The 19,787-nt window shown below is 46.6% G+C and overlaps 1 long non-coding RNA gene across 20 annotated transcripts; it reads left to right on the top strand.

Annotated features, from left to right (window-relative positions):
* Positions 1 to 8,098: 8,098 nt before the first annotated feature.
* On the top strand, positions 8,099 to 16,437 carry LOC127294994 (uncharacterized). 20 transcript variants are annotated; one of them, XR_007847353.2, is made up of 7 exons: positions 8,099 to 8,678; positions 8,772 to 8,820; positions 9,227 to 9,347; positions 9,469 to 9,628; positions 9,722 to 14,192; positions 14,283 to 14,359; positions 14,468 to 16,437. It is a non-coding gene; the product is annotated as an uncharacterized lncRNA (long non-coding RNA). The 20 variants fall into 20 exon arrangements; XR_007847349.2 differs by adding an exon at positions 9,058 to 9,143 and having other exon boundaries at positions 9,227 to 9,628; XR_007847352.2 differs by having other exon boundaries at positions 8,772 to 9,143; positions 9,479 to 9,628.
* Positions 16,438 to 19,787: the final 3,350 nt, after the last annotated feature.

Genomic DNA, 19,787 nt, shown 5'->3' with positions numbered 1-19,787 from the left:
ATCCTGTGCATAAAAAGGCCGACTTTTCTCAAAGATGTGCAACGACTAACTGGTTGTGTCGCAGCAATCAGCAGGTTTGTTAGCCATCTTGGCGAGAAGGCACTACCCCTGTACAAGCTATTGAAGAAAACAGACAAGTTTGTCTGGGATGAGGCAGCAGATGCAGCACTTCAAGGGTTGAAGGAAATACTCACCTCCCCACCTATCCTAGAAGCTCCAGGAGAGTCGGAGCCTATGCTCCTTTACCTGGCAGCTACCAACAGAGTCATCAGCCTCGTCATCGTGGTGGAGCGACAGGAAGAAGGTCACGAGTATGGAGTCCAAAGGCCAGTCTACTATATTAGCGAAGTCCTTACGGAGTCCAAACAACGCTACCCTCACTTTCAGAAGCTAGCCTATGGAGTATTCCTAGGCAGCAGGAAGCTAAGACACTACTTCCAGGAGCATCCAGTAACAGTCGTGAGCAAGGCTCCGCTGTCAACGATTCTCAACAACGCTGACGCAACAGGACGCACATCAAAATGGGGCATTGAATTATCCGCCTTCGACATCAACTACAAAGCCAGGACCGCGGTCAAATCCCAGGTCTTGGCAGATTTCGTCGCAGATTGGACAGAAGCTCCGGATATGAATTTGGAGCCGGAACCAGAGACATGGGTTATGCACTTCGATGGATCCAAGCAGCATCAAGGCTCAGGAGCCGGAGTCACCCTGAAGTCCCCTAACGGAGAAGAACTGCAGTACGTTCTGCAGATACACTTCGAAGCTACAAACAATATGGCGGAATACGAGGCTCTACTACACGGATTGCGCATTGCCAAGGAGATAGGGACCAAGCACATCATATGTTGCGGAGATTCAGACCTGGTGGCACAGCAAGTAGCCGGAACCTGGAACGCCAGAAACTCCGTCATGGCGGCCTACAGAGACGAAGTTGACGAGATCGCCAAACATTTCCTCGGATACGAAGTCAAGTACGTCAGGCGAGATGACAACGCAGCGGCAGATATGCTATCCAAGCTCGGATCCGGCAGGAAGCCAATTCCGCCTGGTATTTTCCTGGAGCATCTGCGGATACCCTCGGTGAAGGGCGCTAACCCGGAAAACCCAGAGGTGGCAGTATCTCCGGCCAGAGAAGTGATGGCTATCATTCCGGCTTGGACACAACCTTTCCTGGACTACCTCACTGATCAGAAGTTGCCAGAGGACGAGGTCCTCACACGACAGATCATCAGACGCGCAAGATCCTACACAATTGTTGATGGACAGCTCTACAAACGAAGTGCAACACGGGTATTTCTCAAATGCGTCTCCAATCAAGATGGCATTGAAATCCTCAGAGAGATCCATGCAGGGGATTACGGGCATCATGCCGCTCCCAGGTCACTCGTTGCAAAAGCTTTTCGGCTAGGGTTCTACTATCTTACAGCTAAAGAAGATGCTGACAAAATAGTCAAGACCTGCCGAGGTTGTCAGTACTATGCTACTCAACCAAACGCTCCAGCCCAAGAGCTGAAGACCATACCTATCACCTGGCCGTTTGCGGTCTGGGGGCTCGATATGGTTGGTAAGTTAAAAAGATCATCTCCTGGCGGTTTTGAATACCTCTTGGTCGCTGTTGACAAGTTCAGCAAGTGGATCGAGGCAAAGCCAGTGAGAAAAGCCGACGGTGCTACGGCACTAAAATTTGTCTGCAGCCTCGTGATGAGATTCGGCATCCCACATAGCATAATCACAGATAATGGCACAAACTTCGCACAGGGAGAATTGAAGGATTATTGTGAGACAGTAGGGATTCGACTGGACCTTGCATCTGTGGCTCACCCACAATCCAATGGTCAAGTTGAAAGGGCTAACGGCCTCATATTATCAGGAATTAAGCCACGCCTTGAAGAACCGCTGCGACGAGCAGCTGGAGCTTGGGCTGACGAGTTGGAAGCTGTCTTCTGGAGTTTACGAACTACCCCTAACAGGTCAACAGGATTTACCCCATTTTTCCTGGTATACGGATCCGAAGCCGTGCTTCCCTCCGACATCATCCATGATTCACCACGAGTTTCCGCCTACAACGAAGAAACAGCTGACGAGGCCAGACAGCTATCTGTGGACCTGATCGAAGAAGCTCGGAATTTAGCTGACCAGCGCTCCGCCATTTACCAGCAGAAGCTCCGACGCTATCACAGTCGTCGAGTTCGGAACCGCTCTTTCATGGCAGGAGACCTGGTCCTCCGCCTTCGGCAGGTGAAAGACCATAAGCTGCAATCTCCGTGGGAAGGACCCTTCGTCGTTAGCAAAGTGCTTCATAACGGGTCATACTACCTTGTTGATTTCCGGGAGCTGAAGGACAGACCTGCTAATTGGTACCGGAAACGCAAGCGAGAGGATCCGGATGACATCTACGACGAGACAGATCGCCCTTGGAACATTGCACAGCTACGTCCTTTCTACACTTAGCATAATTTTCCGAGTTACAAACTCTGTAATAGTTATACATGATCAATGAAATAAAGCTTGTGGTTCACTGTGTGAGTCTTCTTTTACCTCCTTTACTTGTTCATTTTTAGATCGTGTATGTTTTCCGACTAAAACCGCAGAGCTGGATATTTCCGCCTAGGCGTGTATAACAGTTGTGATTTTCAAAAATCGTCCTTTAGGATGTAAGCTTAAGTTTTCTGATGGAAATGTTTTCTGTTGCGAACTCGCGGATTCCTAGTAGCGATTTCCGGCACATATGCTTGGGGGCTTGTTTCCGCGGTTATGGACGGATTGCCATTGGGCTTCGTCGCCGCTGGCGAGTGTTTCCGGCTAAGGTCTTCCGGCTCGCGGAAGGTCAAGCGAGCAAGCCGGAAAACAATGAAATCAGCACTTGCTTTCCGACACAAAACGAAACATGCAAATAATTTAAGGATAGGAGGATAAGTGTTTCCGCTCATGCATAGTTGTTTCGTTCCTAGCTACTTAAGAATTTAAGTTATATTACAAACCCACTCTGGGGCCAAAATGATGCAACAGTTTCATTGTTTCACAGGAACTCTATTCGGAGTCCTCCTCTTCAGATTCTTGGTAGGCGGAGCCATCGCCATCACTATCGCCGGAGCCAGCCTCGGAGTCGTCATCGGAGCCTTCTCCGGAACGCTCGATGCTTGACCCGGAACCCTCTGCGTAGTACTCCGGCTTGCCTTCCTCCTCCTCGGCATCGGAAAACCCATTGGGCAGATCGTACTTGTGATACCAGAACGAGTGGTTCACTCGCCTGACAAATAGCTGCTCATATCCTTTGGTTTCCGAGAGAATGGTGCCCATGTCGGAACCCTCTGGAGTTCCGCGCGCAACATCCGCAAAGCTGAGTGAAGGGAAGTGAGCCTTGCAGGTGGCTAAGACCAGGGAGGCGACTCCGCGAGCGGAAGACTCCTGCCAATCCTTGATGAATTTCGGCACTTGCTCCATTAGCTTGGTCATCGTGTCGATCACTGAAGTTTTGGCCCTCTTCAAAGACAGGGTCTTGGCGATTCCGCGACAGGCTGCAAATAGCGCGTCGATGGAACTCCGCGCTTCGTCATATGCCTCCGTCCTCTTGAGGTTTGACTCTTTCGTCCACTCGAAGCCAAGGCTCGCTGTGGAAAAATGGGGTTCAGTTCCCTCGCGGAGAGAATAGCATATGAAGTAGTCGGAGTAACAACAAGGAAAAAACGCTTACGGAAGATGAGCTTGTCAATGGCCTCCGCCTCCGCTTCTTGAACTTTGTTTTTGGCCACTAAGGAAGTTACCCGACTTTGGCTCTTCTTCAGCTTATCATTCAGTTCTGCCATGTCGCGGGCATGCTTCTCGGAGAGCTCCTTCCTCGCCTCATTCTCCTTGTCGGAGGATTCTTTGATGAAGGCCTTGAGGGATTCGTTCTCCGCTTCGAGCACCTTGAATTTGGCGGACAGATCATCGAATGCGGAGTGCTTGGCAGTTTCTTCTGTAGGCGGAAAGTTGCACATATTATGCATCATGAACAGTTATATCAGCATAAAAAATCAAAACTCGGATTTCGTACCGCGAAGGCGGGTCTCTAGATGCTGGATAGCCTTTTGGCTATTTTCCGCGTTCTGGCGCAGCCCTTCAATCTCCGTGATCTGCTCCAGCACATGAACGCGCAGATCTTCGTGCAATTTCCGCGTGGTCTGGGAGGCAGAGAGGAGTTAGCCGGATATTTAAAATCTTGGGGGCTGGCGAGAAATTCAAAGTCTTGGAGGTATAAAATTCTAAATTTCCGCCTAAGGTACATATTGGAGAAAGCATCGGCTAACACATGTTACACGGAAAAAAATGTCTGACCCAATGCTTGGGGGCTAGTGTTACCTGGCGCACGTCCTTGTGTTTGGCAGAAAACACTTTCAGACCGTCCTCCAGTTCGGTGAGCTCTTGCATCTCCACGTTCGCCTTCCCCCACACCGTGTCCATCATGGCGGAAACTTCCGCGTGGCGCTCGGCGAGGGAGCGCTTTTGCAGAGACGGAGTTGGTTGAGGGTTGGCCTGAAGCGTGCTGGAGGCATGGATGAGCTGCACCTTCTGCTCATACTCTTCCTCCGTAGGCTCCGCGAAGGTGGCGCTTGGCTGATCAGGCGGAGGTGCAGACGAGGAGGCGCCCTTGCCGGAATCGCCGTGGTCAATGGGGTCTTCAGGAAGGTCATCGAGGTTGATGACGTCCTTGGGATCCGGTTTGGAGGCAGACGAGGCCTTGGGCGGAACCTCAATTTCTGGTGTAACGGGGATAGAAGCCGGAGACGGCTTGACCTTCTTCTTCAGGGCTCTTGGAGCCTTGGGGGGCTGGCTTCCGGAACTTCAGTAAAAGAAAAAAGCATAGCAACTAAGTAATGGTTTGCTTGTGAAAACAGAAGAATTTGGATCTCGGAAACAGGCATTTACCCGGAAGGCTTGAAGAATTGCTGGATGTCGGGCTGGCCTCTGTTGCTGGTATCGATAAGCTTGAGGCGCTTTTTCTCCGCCTCCGCTTTCCGAGTAGCCGCAGTGCTGAGCACTTCGCGGGCGCGTTTCGCGGCGGGGCTGGAGGGAGCAGGCCTCTTCCTCTTGGAAGGGCGCGGAGCGTAGTGAGCTTCCGCCTCTGATGCAGCTTCCGGATCCATGTTGCCCGTGGTAGGGACCCGGACGAGAGTTCCGAGTTCGCTTTCCTCGAGGGCCTCGAGCTAAGGCAGAGTTAACACTTAGACAAAAAGTTTGAATGCAAAGGAAACAGTGGACTAAGTCAAGACGACGTACCGCGGTTCCGGAACCATTCATGTTGATATCTTTGTTACACACGTGAACATGAAGTTCACGCGGAATCTTGATGAGGAGCCGGATCCTCTTGTCGATGGCGTCGGCGGAGAGATTATCCTTTGTGGCGCGCATTGAGTCGTCGCGCCCTGTGTACTGGAACATCAAGCGGTCCCTGTGTTGGAGCGGCTGGATCCGCTTGGTGAACCAGGATAGGGTCAAGTCCTTCCCTGTCAGCCCCTCTTCCGTGAGCTTGCAGATCCGCCTAACGGCGCGAGTCAGCTGGGGCGATTCGGAGAGGTGGGGGCAATGCGTCCATGCCGGAATCTCGGTGGCAGGGCAGTTCTTGAACGGCGGCAATTTCCTTTTGCTCGCCGGGTCGGAGACGTCCTTCAAGTAGAAGAAACCCCCAGACTAATACCGCGCGGATTCGTGGCGGTCGGTATGAGGGTAGACGCGGCCAGGGCGGATCATAAAGGTGATGGATCCGCATGTCGCCAGCTCGGAGGACTGGCGGATCTTCTCCTTTTTAACGGAAAAGTAATATTGGAACAGGGAGAGCTCGGGAGTTACCCGGAGATGGCCCTCGCAGAGGGTGACGTGATTGCTGATCGCAAGCACGCTATTCGGAGAGATGTTATGGGGCTGAAGCCCATAAACCTTCAGGATCTCCAAGAAGAAGTCCGAAGGCGGAAACGAGAAGCCTCTCTCCACTAGCGCTTTCGTCAGCACCATCTCGTTGTCTTGGGGGACTGGAGTTAAGGCATTCGGAACTGTCCTCCAGCTTCCGGGTTGCAGGAAGCCTTCCCCCTCCAAGTTCTTCAGCTCAGTCTCTGTGGTGGTGCAGGGCCACCATTTCCCTTTGGATTCCGAATCTCGCTGGCAGGCTTTGGATTTCTTGGCAGCGATTTCTTCCGCCTTCTTCTCTGCTTGCTCCGCCCCGGAGGTTTTCTCCGGGATAGCTGAGGTGCCTTCGGTGTCCTTGCCGGAATCCTCGGTGGGATCCAGCTGGACTGGGACGAAGGGAGGCGGAGCGGAGGCGAGAGGCGTTGCCATGATCGGCTCAGTGGTTGGAGGCGGAGTCGCAGAAGACATCTGAAGACAAAGAAGATCGCGGAAGAACAAGTCTTAGTCGGATCCATGTCTTCGTCCTAAGGATCATCCCTACCAGCTACGGCGAAAGTTTGAAGTTCGGAGAACTCACCGTGATGGTTTCCGCGGTGGTCGGAGTCACCGGCGACGAGGTTTTCGTACGGTGGCTCGCCGGAGTTAAGAACTGGATGAACACCGCGGTGGTGAAATCGCTCCGGCGATGCTCCGGCAGACTCCGGCACGACGGAGGAGGAGTTCGCGGGCGGCGCTTCGCAGAGAGGTGAGAAAGGGGGGGTGAATGGGAAATTAGGGTAGACGGCGGATATTTATAGGCCGGAGGGACGAGATTCGTGCTCCGCATCCTGTGGTCGGAACGCAAGCGTCGCGCCGTTGGATGCGTGACACGTGTCTCAACCCTAAACGGTAAAAATGGCTAAGGATAAGTTACCGCGCAAATCGCGCGAAAATGGCGCCAGAATTGGCGGAACCGTTTGAGTCTTTTAAGATTCTGGGCAATCGTGCAAAGATAAGCAGTTCTCATTCGCAAGCAGGGGAGTAACCCGGAAACGTGTTTTGAACCGTCGATGGATGAAGTCCCGCAGGATGAGAATATTTACCGACTAAAGGTTGGGAAAGAAGAAATTAAGAAGTTGGAGTTCTTCAAGTTTCTCCGCGTTACCAACATTGCCAGAGACCATAAGGCGTCAACAAGGCGGAAACAGGAGGTGAAACTCGGAGAACTCTGGGGGCTACTGTTGTGGGTATACTTCATGGGTGTACCATCGACAGTGCCTAGATCCGGCAAGCCCGGGTGGCCCACAGATGGTGATGTGGCATGTGGCCCATCGGGCGGCCTAGTTGCTGTTGATCCTGACGGATAAAGTCCGGCCCAGGCAGAGGGAGCCGGATCCGACCGACCTTGAGGAGGAACCCGGATCCATGAAGGCCCATTAAGGAACCTGGATCCGGTACGACATAGATGGGAAGGCGGATCCTTAACGTGCACGGCAAGATATTGTACCGTAGTTAGGCAACCTGTATCCGGCTAGGACTCTCCATGTAAACCCTAGATCCGTGCGCCTTTATAAGCCGGATCCCGGGAGCCCTAGAGGCACAGTCTCAACTCATTATAACATCGCGAAAGCGCCCAGATAATTCCAGACAAGCAGCAGTAGGCCCTGTCATCGTGCAGGTGTTCCGAAGCTGGGTAAATCGCGTACCACCGTCCCGTGTGCACTCCACCCTATAGCCCCTACTTCTTCTCCCCCTCGTGAGGATCCCTCCTCCGAGGTACCGTCGATTAGGCAACGACAGACAGCGAGGCGCCAGTGGTGACTTCGTCAATTTCAAGATCCCCGCCGGCTCAGTCTTTCGGAGAAGCTCATAAAGGTAGGGTGTGTGTGTGCGCGTTCATGGGGGTGAGTGTATGCGCGTGTATGTGAGCGTCTGCGTTGTACTGTGTTTCTAAAAAAAAAGTAAGTGCGTGTATGGTTGCCCTATGCTAGGACGCTCCACGATAGTGCCGCGTTGCTCGTTTCAGTTCGCTGAGGTCCTGCCTCGCCGATGCGTATGGTGGTTTGCTGGAGCCGAGTGACCGCATGTGATGTACCCACCTGTACAGTGCCCATGGGCCATAGCTGAATGTGGCCCGTCATGTCATTGATTGTTTCTGGTGTATTTCTTGTGTTCAAACGGCCTGCATGTTGGCAGGGCTTGCAAAGGAAAAAAATGGACAATAATGGCATCGAGCCCCACGCCGCCCTCCTCTCTCTCATCTGATGTAAACTACACGCGACCTCACAAGACATGCCTCCGTCTTCCTATCCCCCTAGTCTTCTTCCTCTCGTCCGTTGTGGCCGACTCCCGGACCTCATCGCCATCGCTGCGCCGCCTCCTATCTCTGGCCTCCTCCACCACCATGGTGTCCTCTACATCATCATCCTCGCACCAGCATCCGCCTCTGTGGCAGGGCACCGACGGGCGAGGCGAAGAGGTCGCACGCGTGGCCATGGCGAGGCGGCGGGCGAGTGTCGAGACGTCAGCGAGATTCTTGAGGCGGTTGATTTCCCCTGTGTCCAGTAGAGGCCTCCTCTGCTCCCCCATTCCCCGCGCTCCCTCCTCGACAGGGAGGCGCTGAATCGAGGGTCCACAAGGATGCCATGACCTGAGCGCGTTGCAGCGCCGGTGAGTTCCCAATCCCGGTAATCTCGCAGGCCAGATTGAAGCCCACCGAGGTTGCCCGTCGCCGCAGCCAATCTCGTCCACTCCAGGGAGGTCGAGCCAGCATCACCATGCTTCATGATGATGCGTCGGGAGCTCAAATACAGGTAGCCAGCCAACCCTGTCTCTTTCACCACATCTCTATGTTTCTCTTTTTTTCTTTTGGTATCCTTTGTCTCCTGAAAAAGTCACTTCTGCAGAAGCCATGTCGAACTGACATCAAGTTCGGGAAAGGAGTGGATGATCCAGGTGGACTAAAAACGCAGGACTCGTACTGCTACAAACATGCATGCTTATCTCTTATAGAAATTTCGTCTGACTATTATTAAAATCATTTGTTTGGACTTCTTGGATTCTCTGATTTTTTTGGAGAATCCAACAGTTTGTTCAGAATCATTCTATTTTGTTCTTACCCTAGCCAATCATTGTATGCCTTGGTAATGTTTCATGTGCTAATCCTACAATTAAATGACACCCAACTTTCAGTTGGGTGGCACGCAGGTGATAGCTTCACCAAAATCGTATAGACATTCTTGATCTTGTTTTGTTGTGTTTGGGTTGGCTGAAAAAGAGTGAGTTCCTGTTTCAAATCAAACCACAATTTAATCTGGCTTTACATTTGTTTCTAATGATGTTGTGTTCTTTAATTGTTTAGGAAATGCTCGAGTGAAAAATACATGTATTGTGTTGTGTAACCATCTTTATATTGTGGCTGGATGCATGGTACTTGACTGGGCAACTTGAGTGACTCTAGAAAAAGAACCTTGAGTGAGCAAGTAATTTACACTTTCCCAGATTACATGCCTGTTGTGATACTGACCTGGTTGCATGGTTGATTGTTCATAATTTCTTATACATGTTACCATGCTTTGACATTTTGTTTCCATGCTCCGCTAGGTAATACCAGTTAGGGGAATGAACAAGCATATGTGTCGAAAGCTCATGTACTGTTGTTACAAATTTCCGGACATTGACTGAATTGGCCTAGAAGGAAGCTCGCGCCAAGACTTACTGCACCTATATCATTGGTTCAGATGCTGAAGATCTGCGGAAGCAGGTTAGTTAACATAGCTCACATGTGTACCTCTTTGCTCATGATATATGCCTGCTATGTTTTCCTTTCCTTAAGAGTAATGAGTCTGCAATGCAGGAACCGAGTGCCATTCTTCCTGCTCAGGAGAAACAAACCATCATAAAAATAGCTTTAGGGAATGTATATGAACTTCGTAATTATTTGTTATGGGAGGATTTTCTCATTAAAGGATATATATGTGATAAACTACTGACACCTACTACCGCTGTTTTGGTAGTTCTATGTTGCTATCCAATTGCAATTTGACTTTCATCGGGAAAATTTCCAACTTTGGAATTTTCTTGTTATGTTTCCCACCTTCCATGTCTCACTTGATACGTATACTACTGTGGTTTCTAATGTAGTTGACATGAGTATTCCAGTTTAAATACACTGCTTTGTGAACTTGGTTAACATTTGTTTCTTTGAATATTTGTTTGTACTCTTTAGTTTTTCGCACATTTGTATTCTCTAGATGGTATCATTTGTAGCTATTAATCATGGAAACATAATTTGGAAAATGACTTTGTCATATTAAACGATGCAACTACCTTCTCCATTCCTTATAGTGGGATATTTGACTGCTCCTCCAGTAAACAATGCCATTGCACAACACAGTCACAATTTGTTTTGAACCATGAGAGAGAGGGGCTCCATCAAGTTCATCCTTGTACTGGACACTTGTTCCAGTTGCTAATCCTAGAGTTACTGATTTTCGTTTCCGCTCTTCCTACCACCTTGCTCTTTGAATATGGGGTTTTCCTTTTAATCATATGTCAATGGCTCTAACTAGCCTCCTTCACAATCTCCTGGGAATATGGACAGAGGAAGAAAGCCTACCAGAATAGCGGTTGCGAGCATTCTTCATCCGCTGATCTAACACTGCCACCTGGTGCTGGCTTTTGCATAGGTACCCTTCATGAGGCAAGATATTGGTACGTATTTTCCAGTTGCTGAAATGAATACAGATAATATATATCTGCAATGTTTACAAATGGACTCTGACAGAGACAGACTGCTTATAGGTGGGATTCCAACTAAAATGTCAAGCCATAGGCCATAGATATTCCCTACTTGCATGTTCCATGTAACACGCTTGCTTTTATGTTCCTGATCTATTGTATGAAAAACAGGCTTGGTAAATAACTTGTGAAATTGTAACCCTGGACATCTGAAATGGTACGACTGCATGCATGCTATTATAGCTGACTACATCAAGCATTTGTACACACGACTTGATAAAAACAGTGCATAACTAATCTGCATAATCATGACGTTGAGATTGATACACAATTAATAGCTTTCCATGTGCTAAAGTAAAACATGATACCTTGACATCTTGAGTCAGGTACACTGGGCATCAAGGTGAACGATTGGGTTGTCACTTTCCGGTGAGGAGGCGCTCCAAGGGGCGCCCCAACTACTAGTTCTCACAAAGTGCATAGAAGCACGTGCTAAAGTTGACTGTTGTATGCGAGCTCACTCCTTTTCTCTCTCCACCTCTCTCACCTCCAACTAGATAAAAATATATAATTTTAATTTTTATAGCCAGCTGATTAGGATTTACAGCATTGTACTTGGTCTAACCTTCTCCCATCACTACACTTTAGCAAGCCAACAAGCTCCAATAAAGCAGCCAATTATCTTTGTAGGGGGCATTCCCAAGAAGGATGCTGCTCCTATATTTTATTCAACTCCAACGGCTCTCATAGATGTTAGATGCTATATAGTATATACATATTTCACACACCTATATATTTGCCATCATAGGTGCACCCTTGGACTGCCAGCAATATCATTGTTAATTTCTAACTACATCCTTAGCAACGTAAAATCGATGAGATCGCAATAAACTCTATAAATAATAAAATATTTACTTTAAACTCGTACAAAACCACGGATGTTTTGAAGCTGTAGCTCGAGGGTCGAATCTTTGGCACATGTTACAAACATGGATTGTTCCCTAGCTCGTCCTTTTTATCCGCATAAGAGTAATTGGAGTTTGGATATGCTCAGCTGCGCTACACAAGATAAATAATAATATTTCCTAAATCCATAGTACCCGTCATGACCTTTGAAGTTGGCGAAGTATGAGAACAAGTTTTAGAAATATTGAAGAAAAATGTTTAACATTTTAAGGAAGGAGCATTAGACATTGCATGTTGTGCAACATTACGTACTCACACACTCTCGTGAAGGGACCTCATACCTACCTATTATTATACTATATTATAATCTATATAAAAGTTGATCAAAGTACCGCATCCCATATCAATCTGGCCACTGTAGATAGGCTATTTATCCTCTCATCTCTCCAGTAATAGCACGACGTGTGGCTTTCTCCTTTATGGTTTGCTCAATTTTTTCCGTTGGATTTTTTACAGTGCTGATTTTGTGGACTGGGAGGTTACCGGCTACCGGTTGGTAGGCTATTCCGTCTGTATCATCTGTCCCGGTAGCCCTCCCACCTTCCATTCGCTTATGTATTTGGTTTGGCTTAGTCAAAGCGGTGGTACACCTCACCATGGAAATAGGGATGGCACCCACAGGGTATGGATGCGGGTGGAGCCACCCCATACCTGTACCATCGCCTTTAATCTCACCCGTCACCCATACCCATACCCGTCGACGGGTACAACTTTTTCCCATACCCGTCACCCGGGAGGGTAAATGGGTACCCGCGGGTAAAAAATACCCAAGTTTAAAGCACATTAAATTGTTCACAAAATACTCGTCGACCAAAAAATATATAAGCATAATTTATAAACAGCGTCACATAGTAATCACATTAAGTTCACAAACTCACAAAATATAGAGGTAATTTGACTTTACATAAGGCCACAAATAAGCATTACTGTGTACTCTATCATTACTCTAATGAGCATTATAACCTAGTATTGAATTATAACCTAGTACTGAATTATACAATTAGTCCCGTATAACCTAGTACTGAATTATACAATCAGTCTATGTATGACTAAGCGTGGAACTGACTACTGATCAATCAGGCAAATCAACACATTGGCAAACTTTTTTTTTATCTCACCCACACATGCAGCAAGTATATTCAGGTGACGGAGATGGAGAGCACCATCAGGCGACGGGGTCGGAGATGGATTTGGGGTCGGAGTGCCATGCTCCTGGCCATGGTGGTCACCGTCCTCCGGCTCAATCGTCGCGATCTGAACTGCATCTCTTGATTCGCGCTGTCGATAGCATCCATGGCGTCATCGCGTGCAAGTCTACAAGGCCAAATAGACGATAGTCAGTATCGGAGGAGGAGGCCAAGCTGGAGGGGGCGGTGGTCTGAGCGGCCAAACCTCGACTAGAGGCACCGGCGGCCTCGCGCTGACCCTGGGGGCGGCTTAGCGTGACTCGTTTCCAGGAGAGCTGGAGAGGAGATCGATCTAGACGTGATACACTGATATGTACGTGAATATGATCAGCCTTAGAGCATAGTCCATGCGGTAATCATGGAAGAGGAGGTCAAACAATAATTGCCTGAGATCATGCATGGAAGAGTTATTAGTGGGATTCGTTTTTTGGTTTTTTTGGTACGTTAGGATACTATTACCATTATATGAAATCCACATGTCAGCATGTTGGACGGGTATGTGGGTACACGGGTACGGGTTGTACCATCCCGTACCCATACCTAGTCTACCCTATGGGTATGGGTACCCATTGGAAATATCTAGCAGATTAGATTCGTGATTGTTCCGATGAATTCGAGAGCATCTCCATCCAAAGCGGCCGTCACCAACGCAGCGCCGCACCGAACGAGGCCTCACCCATCTTCTTCTCCTCTTGGCCCGTGTGGTGCCTCTTCCAGATACGATCTTGCCCGTATAATTTCTCTACAAAATCTGTTTGGAGGAGCTACGAGGGCGACCTCCTCCTTCCGAAACTGCTGCCTACCGGCTACCGTGGTATCTTCCCCGCCCCAAATCGCCCCACACCATGACTTCACCAAGCCGAGCTCCTCCTTGACGGCGGCCATGGCCGTGGTCGGTTCATCCCCTTCCTCTCTGTCTTGGTCGTCCTCGAGGTGGCCAGGTCGTCCATCCCTGCTGCAGTTCCTCGCGGTAGCTGGTTGACCACGTCAACCTCTCCTGCGTGATCTTCGGCAGGTGCAGCGCCAGCGCAAATCTCGCGCACGGCAGATGGCATCGCGGCAATCCAGAGGTTCATGAACCTTACCTGGAGGTTCATCTTCCTAGCCTCGCTGGGCGGGATGACCCGCTCGTGGATCTGTTCGGCAAAGAAGATGCACTTTGCTCTGGCCAAAATCCTGTGCGCCGGGTGCTGCCGTGTGGAGCAGAGTCACGCCTTCAGATGCCAATCCCCATATCCAACTCTTCCCAGTGCTATGTCTCCTCTTGCTGTTCGTCAGCAAGATCGATGAGGGATTCGAGGGATCTTCTGCATGCCGATGAAGCATGCCGATCTTGGACGGCGACGACCTGCGACTGATGACAAGAAGCAGTTGGGTCGTTCTCGGCGCCACCGTGCGGTGCGGACGCGATTACATGTCACTGCTATATTTCAGGTTGTTTGCTCTTCTAAATTATGTGCGATTCACCTTTTTTTTTTATGCTGATGCTATGCTTACATGTCACTGCTACTGCTATATTTTCAGGTTCTCTGCTCTTCTTCATGATTGATGTATTACTAGGTCTTTTGGAAGATTGAAGGGAACATGGAGTTGCTCTTATGGTACAATACTACAACTTGCTGTACTTGGTGGTGAAGGCTAAAGCGATGATATGTATGATTCGTGTTATTTCAGTTCCAGTGGATGCTGAATATTCTCACTTAATGCAGGTTAGGGAAAGTGGGACATACAGCTGTCGCTACTAAATGACGTATCGCCTCGACGATTCCAATGGAAGATCTTCGTGCGTATTTCTTGGATCTGGGAATTCAACGATCAGCAAACAAGACAGAATGTACATGAACTATACTACATTGTTGTACACCATGAGGTATTCTTTCATGATCTTGGGCGCTAAATCTGTCTTGGTTTGATTACCAATCGGTAAATATATTGTACTATCTTACTTTATGTCCATTCTCTTTTGTGCTGATTTTTTTTTTACTCCTGATAATCTAAGGAAGTCGAAGTTGTAGACACTGATCACTAATATTTTTACACCTGTAATTTCCCTTCAGTATGAATAGCTATTGGCATAGCACTACTTCTAAACCTATGTTTGTTACTTTGTATAATTGATTTTTATCTCACTGATATCATTAATGAATATTTTTCACAAATACTAATCCATCAATATACCCAACTTCCCGAGCCATATTTTGCATAAAGTTCATATTAATCAGCATGAATAAGGTACCCACATGTTCGTACTTCCTCTGCAGCCCCCCTTTTTTCCTTTCGGACACAGTTAATACTAAAATTTTGTTTACATCGTAAAGAATCTCAACAGAGTGGCGCATACCAGCCAACCGTATAGAGCTAGATTTGTCATGCCTTTAAGATTTTTTCCCTCGGACACATTGGGATGAAACAATTGAATTGCATCTGATCATGTATATCTTTTTTGGATTATATATAATGTAATCTTCAAACTGCTGATGAGATCTGTCTTTTCCCTCTTTGGTGTGTGTGTGTGTGTGTGCGAATGGCCAATAGAGATATGTAACTCTGTGCATGGACAGTATGAAATCCTACAGTTAATGTATTTTATTATCCTTAAGTAAATAATCCAACCTTTGTGTTCAGCATGCTGCATTTCTGTTGCAAAACAATGAAGTCTATCATGTGGTGTGGAGACGGGTATATGAGCCTAATCTAGGATCAGCATATAGAGCTAAAAAGATGTACAGTACAGGACCAGCAGGCCGATCATGGTTCCTGCTAACAAAGTCCGGGCCATAGATACCATCCTACACATGAGAACTAGAAGCTTGCATCAGATTCCAAAGACTATATGTTATCGTCCTTTGTGTGTTTCTTTCCCTTCATTTCCCGCGAATTACAGTAAACTGCAGGTTTCGTGCAGAATTAAGGGCAGGTTAAATTAATAGTGGCCATTGTACAATTACTGTTTTTTTTTCTTTCCATGGTTCGCTTTGTACTGTGGCTATCAAGTGTCCTGACCCTTTTTGTGCTCCGCTTTTTCTGTCGGGTATATTAGGATGGCTGGCCTTCAAGTGCAGGTGCAAATGTTACCAGTATGGTGCGAGTGTTTGTTCTCTTGGCCTCTTGCGATATTTGGTGGATGCATACTCTGTACTTGATTGGTTAAAGTTTTCTTTGTTTGATATTTTGTTCCAGGATGCACTCTCTCATGAAGGAATCAAATTTCATATGCTCATGAAGAAAGTCTAGGCGCTTTCTTCTGAAGTGGTATTGCTTATCTGAAATGTTGCATTCCCAGATCGAGCAATTGCAGGATCAGGGCCATATTCAGGTTCTTAACTGAAGCCTCCTGCGGCTGATGGTCCCAGATCCTCAAGCCTCAACACTTGGACTATCTGTAAGAGATGGTGTATTCCCAGGCACGGTGGACTCAGTATGGATAAAATACTTACACTCTACTTCATGTACTCTTCTATCTGATGTGCTGACAACTACCTGTTTTAGTTCTAATCTTTGTGATGTGTGCGTGTGTATGTCCCTGCATTAAATAAGTATATTGTAAGTTGCGCTTAACTAGCCTACTGCCTTCACAGTATTTGTTCTTCAGTTTTCAGTTACCAATCGACCACTGATGGGTAATTTCACTGAAATGAACGAACTGAAAGTGTTTAGGGTGGAAAAACTATTTTCTTCTTCTGGCCTTTGCACTTGGAGCTCTTTGATTTGATAATTTCGGTTTAGACTTAGGCAGTAATTACGGTGAACGGCAACAAAACCCCCACGCTGTAACAGAGAAAGATAACATGCTAGTTAGTGTTGGTTGAATCCACGCTGGCAGGTTGTAATATCCTAGGATTTGGGGTTATAAAAATAGAGGAAACAGATGTGTGCATTGCATTCATACATAGAAAATCTGGGGAATTTTTGTGCTTTAAAATAAAACAGTCACAGTAACCGAAGTTTCACTTGACCTTGGTGGAATTGAAGTAGCTCATCAAGTCAAGCACTATAAACCTCAATAACTCTGTTAAAACCTTGTTTTGGGTAGAGATGATTTGATCTAAGGGGTTAGATCAAATGGAATTAAAACCAACGCAAGAACATATGAATCAAGGAACAACTACTGGATCTTATTAAAGATCATAACATGGAATTCCTTGCCATAACATATGAACATACATCTATTTGGAAATCAAGTAACAATAAATGGAGAAACCATTCTTCACTTATCTTTTCCATGTCTTAAACAAATCTATGATACTATCATGAACCTCATGGTATTCATTTTACTCCATTCTTGGAAACATAACAAGGAGATCAACTCTAGAAATATATATTCTTCTCTATTCCATATTATTATACATTAAATCTAGAGAGGTGAGGAACCCTAGGATATTATTCAAGACATTTCCTAGAGAGAGAACCCATTTATGTTAACCATAGATATTGGTGACCACATCATTATCTTTGGAGAATAACCTTAGGGTAGCATTGAAGTCCTTCCCAAATGAGAGAGATCATCCATATCAATCCAAGCTTTACCTATTTAAGAATAAAGGACAACCTTTGAACTAAAGTATTAGGTTGTAAACCATTTTCCCTTGGAGTGGTGAGATAACCTAATATCACATGGAATAATACCATATCCATGAATTGATAAAGTAAGGAGGAGATTAGTTCAACCAAGATACCCAAGTACAGTTTTAGACCTTATACCTGTTTTAGACCTTATACCTATTGAGATATTGTGAATACACCATAAACCCTAGAATAATTATTCCTATGAAAGAGAGCTCAAGCTATGGTGCTACACTCAAGTTAGTTGAGGCAACACTTGAATTTGAGGGAGAGAACTATCCATATACCCAGATGATTATATCAATATTGTTTAAGTAAAACCCTAACATAATATCTCAGGTATTCTCCTGGGATTTAAATTATTGAGCCAACCATAGTAGTCCCATCCAAGAATGTAAAATAGAAGTGTTATATCCTAGTTAATCAAGACTATGCCTGATCATGGAAGTGAGAACCCATTCCATGAGAGATAACTTAGGAAATTAAACCTTTGATCATTATAAATTGAGTAATGATCATAAGCCCTAAGAACTTGAAGTAGAAGCCATTGAGAATAAGTGGATCATGATAATGCCATTATTATGCTTTGGAGAGATAGAAGCATAAACCATAAGTTAAACCCTATATGATAAACCTCATTCCCCACATGAAATTATAGGGAGATCAATAGTAAGCAACCCTAGGCTTATATCCCAACCTTAACTTGTGAATCACTTGGTGATCATAAGTAGAATTCTACCACATCCACATTCCACTTATTTTTCACTCAAGAAACATAAGAAAACCTTAGAGTTAAACTTTATACTTTATATGGTGAGAAACCATTCATCCATATAACCAAAGTTAACTATAAAAAGAACCATAACCACTTTAGTTACTTTAATAATAGATTAAGGATATAATAGAAATCTATAGGTATAAGATAAAACCAATTCTCAAATCCTTAGTAATTAAAGGAGAACAGAAACAATTAAGCAAGTAATCATATTACCTTGGTTAGGAGAGATTAAACCCTAGCAAATGCAATATGATGTCATCTCAACTCTACAAACTAGAAGTATATCTCAACCCTAGTTTATGCATCACTATGGTGATCATAATATGAACCTAGACCATAATTGAGATTCAAACCAATTGCCATTAGGTAAATATCATTAGAACCCTAGTATGGCATATTAATAAAATCTTATGCTTCATTTATTAAACCCGAGAAAAACCCTTGTGATACATCTTATAATAAAAAACAAGTAAGTAGTAATTATGAAACCCATTAATAAGTATTACCTTGAGATGGTTTCTTGCAAGATAAAACCAAATGAAAATCTACATGTCATTAAATAAGAAAACAATCAATTGGAAAATAATTTGAATATTTCCAAAGACAATATTCAAATTTATGTCTATATGGATAATTAATCCAAATACCATACTAATCAATAAACCAATGTTATAGTACCATATTAAATTTGCAAATACACCACTCAAGACTTTGCAGTACCTTGAACTAATCCTTATATGAATTAAATGAGCAATACCTGAAAGATAGAAAATAATTAAAATCTGCATTCAAAACAGAATTTAAAACAAGAAATAAATAAATAAAAACAGGAAAGAAAGGAGAATGGGACTTACCTGGACCTTACCAGCCGAAGGAGCCCAGCAGCAGCCCATCAACGCAGCCCAACACCAGCCCGCATACCCTTTCGTCCTAAATATCAGAGAGGGAGGTCGTCCTCATCCTCTCTGGGTGCATGGACGATAGCACTGCGCCGTCCTCCTCTTCTCCTCGTCGCTGGCGGCACATGCTCGACCGAAGGCATGACGAGGCGTGCCCTGGCGCCATATAAAAGCCCGCGACGAACCCTAGTCCCCGATTTCTTCCTCCTCTGATCCATTTCGCCCCAAACCAAAACCCTAACCCACCTCGGCCACCATTACCGCGGACGATTGGAGCCTCCCCAAGCACTGCCGTGGTCACCGACGTCATCAGCATCCTCGACTTGCTCAGCTCACGCGAGGAATCGAGCCGGAGCATCCTGCAATGTCCCCACCGAGCTCCTCCTCTCCGACGGTCGGAGCCATCGATTCCGGCGAACCAGGCCAGCTCCGACCTCGCCGTCAAGCCCTGCGTGCTCCTGGTGAGCTCCTGCACCTCGCAGCATCCCTAGCTCACTCAATCATGCGCTGTAGTGGCATCACGCCCTTCACCTTCGAGCACCGCTGCTCGGTCTCGCTGTTGAGCTTGCTCCGGTGACCATTTGGTGGCGGCGCTGCTACCAGTAGGCTCACTACGACGTGCTGGTTCAAATGGAACCAGTTGCTCGTCCGCGCGTGGCCGGAATCGACGTCGCCGACGATGTCTGCCCGCCGGCCACCGTGCCCCTGGCCACGTCACCGAATTTGACCTGGTCAAGCCAACGTGGCCATCGACCTAGCCACGGGCCCACCAGTCAGTCGCTATTGCTA

Source organism: Lolium perenne, chromosome 4, assembly GCF_019359855.2.
Source record: "Lolium perenne isolate Kyuss_39 chromosome 4, Kyuss_2.0, whole genome shotgun sequence".
NCBI classification, from domain to species: domain Eukaryota; kingdom Viridiplantae; phylum Streptophyta; class Magnoliopsida; order Poales; family Poaceae; genus Lolium; species Lolium perenne.
The sequence above is the reverse complement of the archived record's forward strand: the minus strand, read 5'-3'. Positions and strand labels throughout refer to the sequence as shown.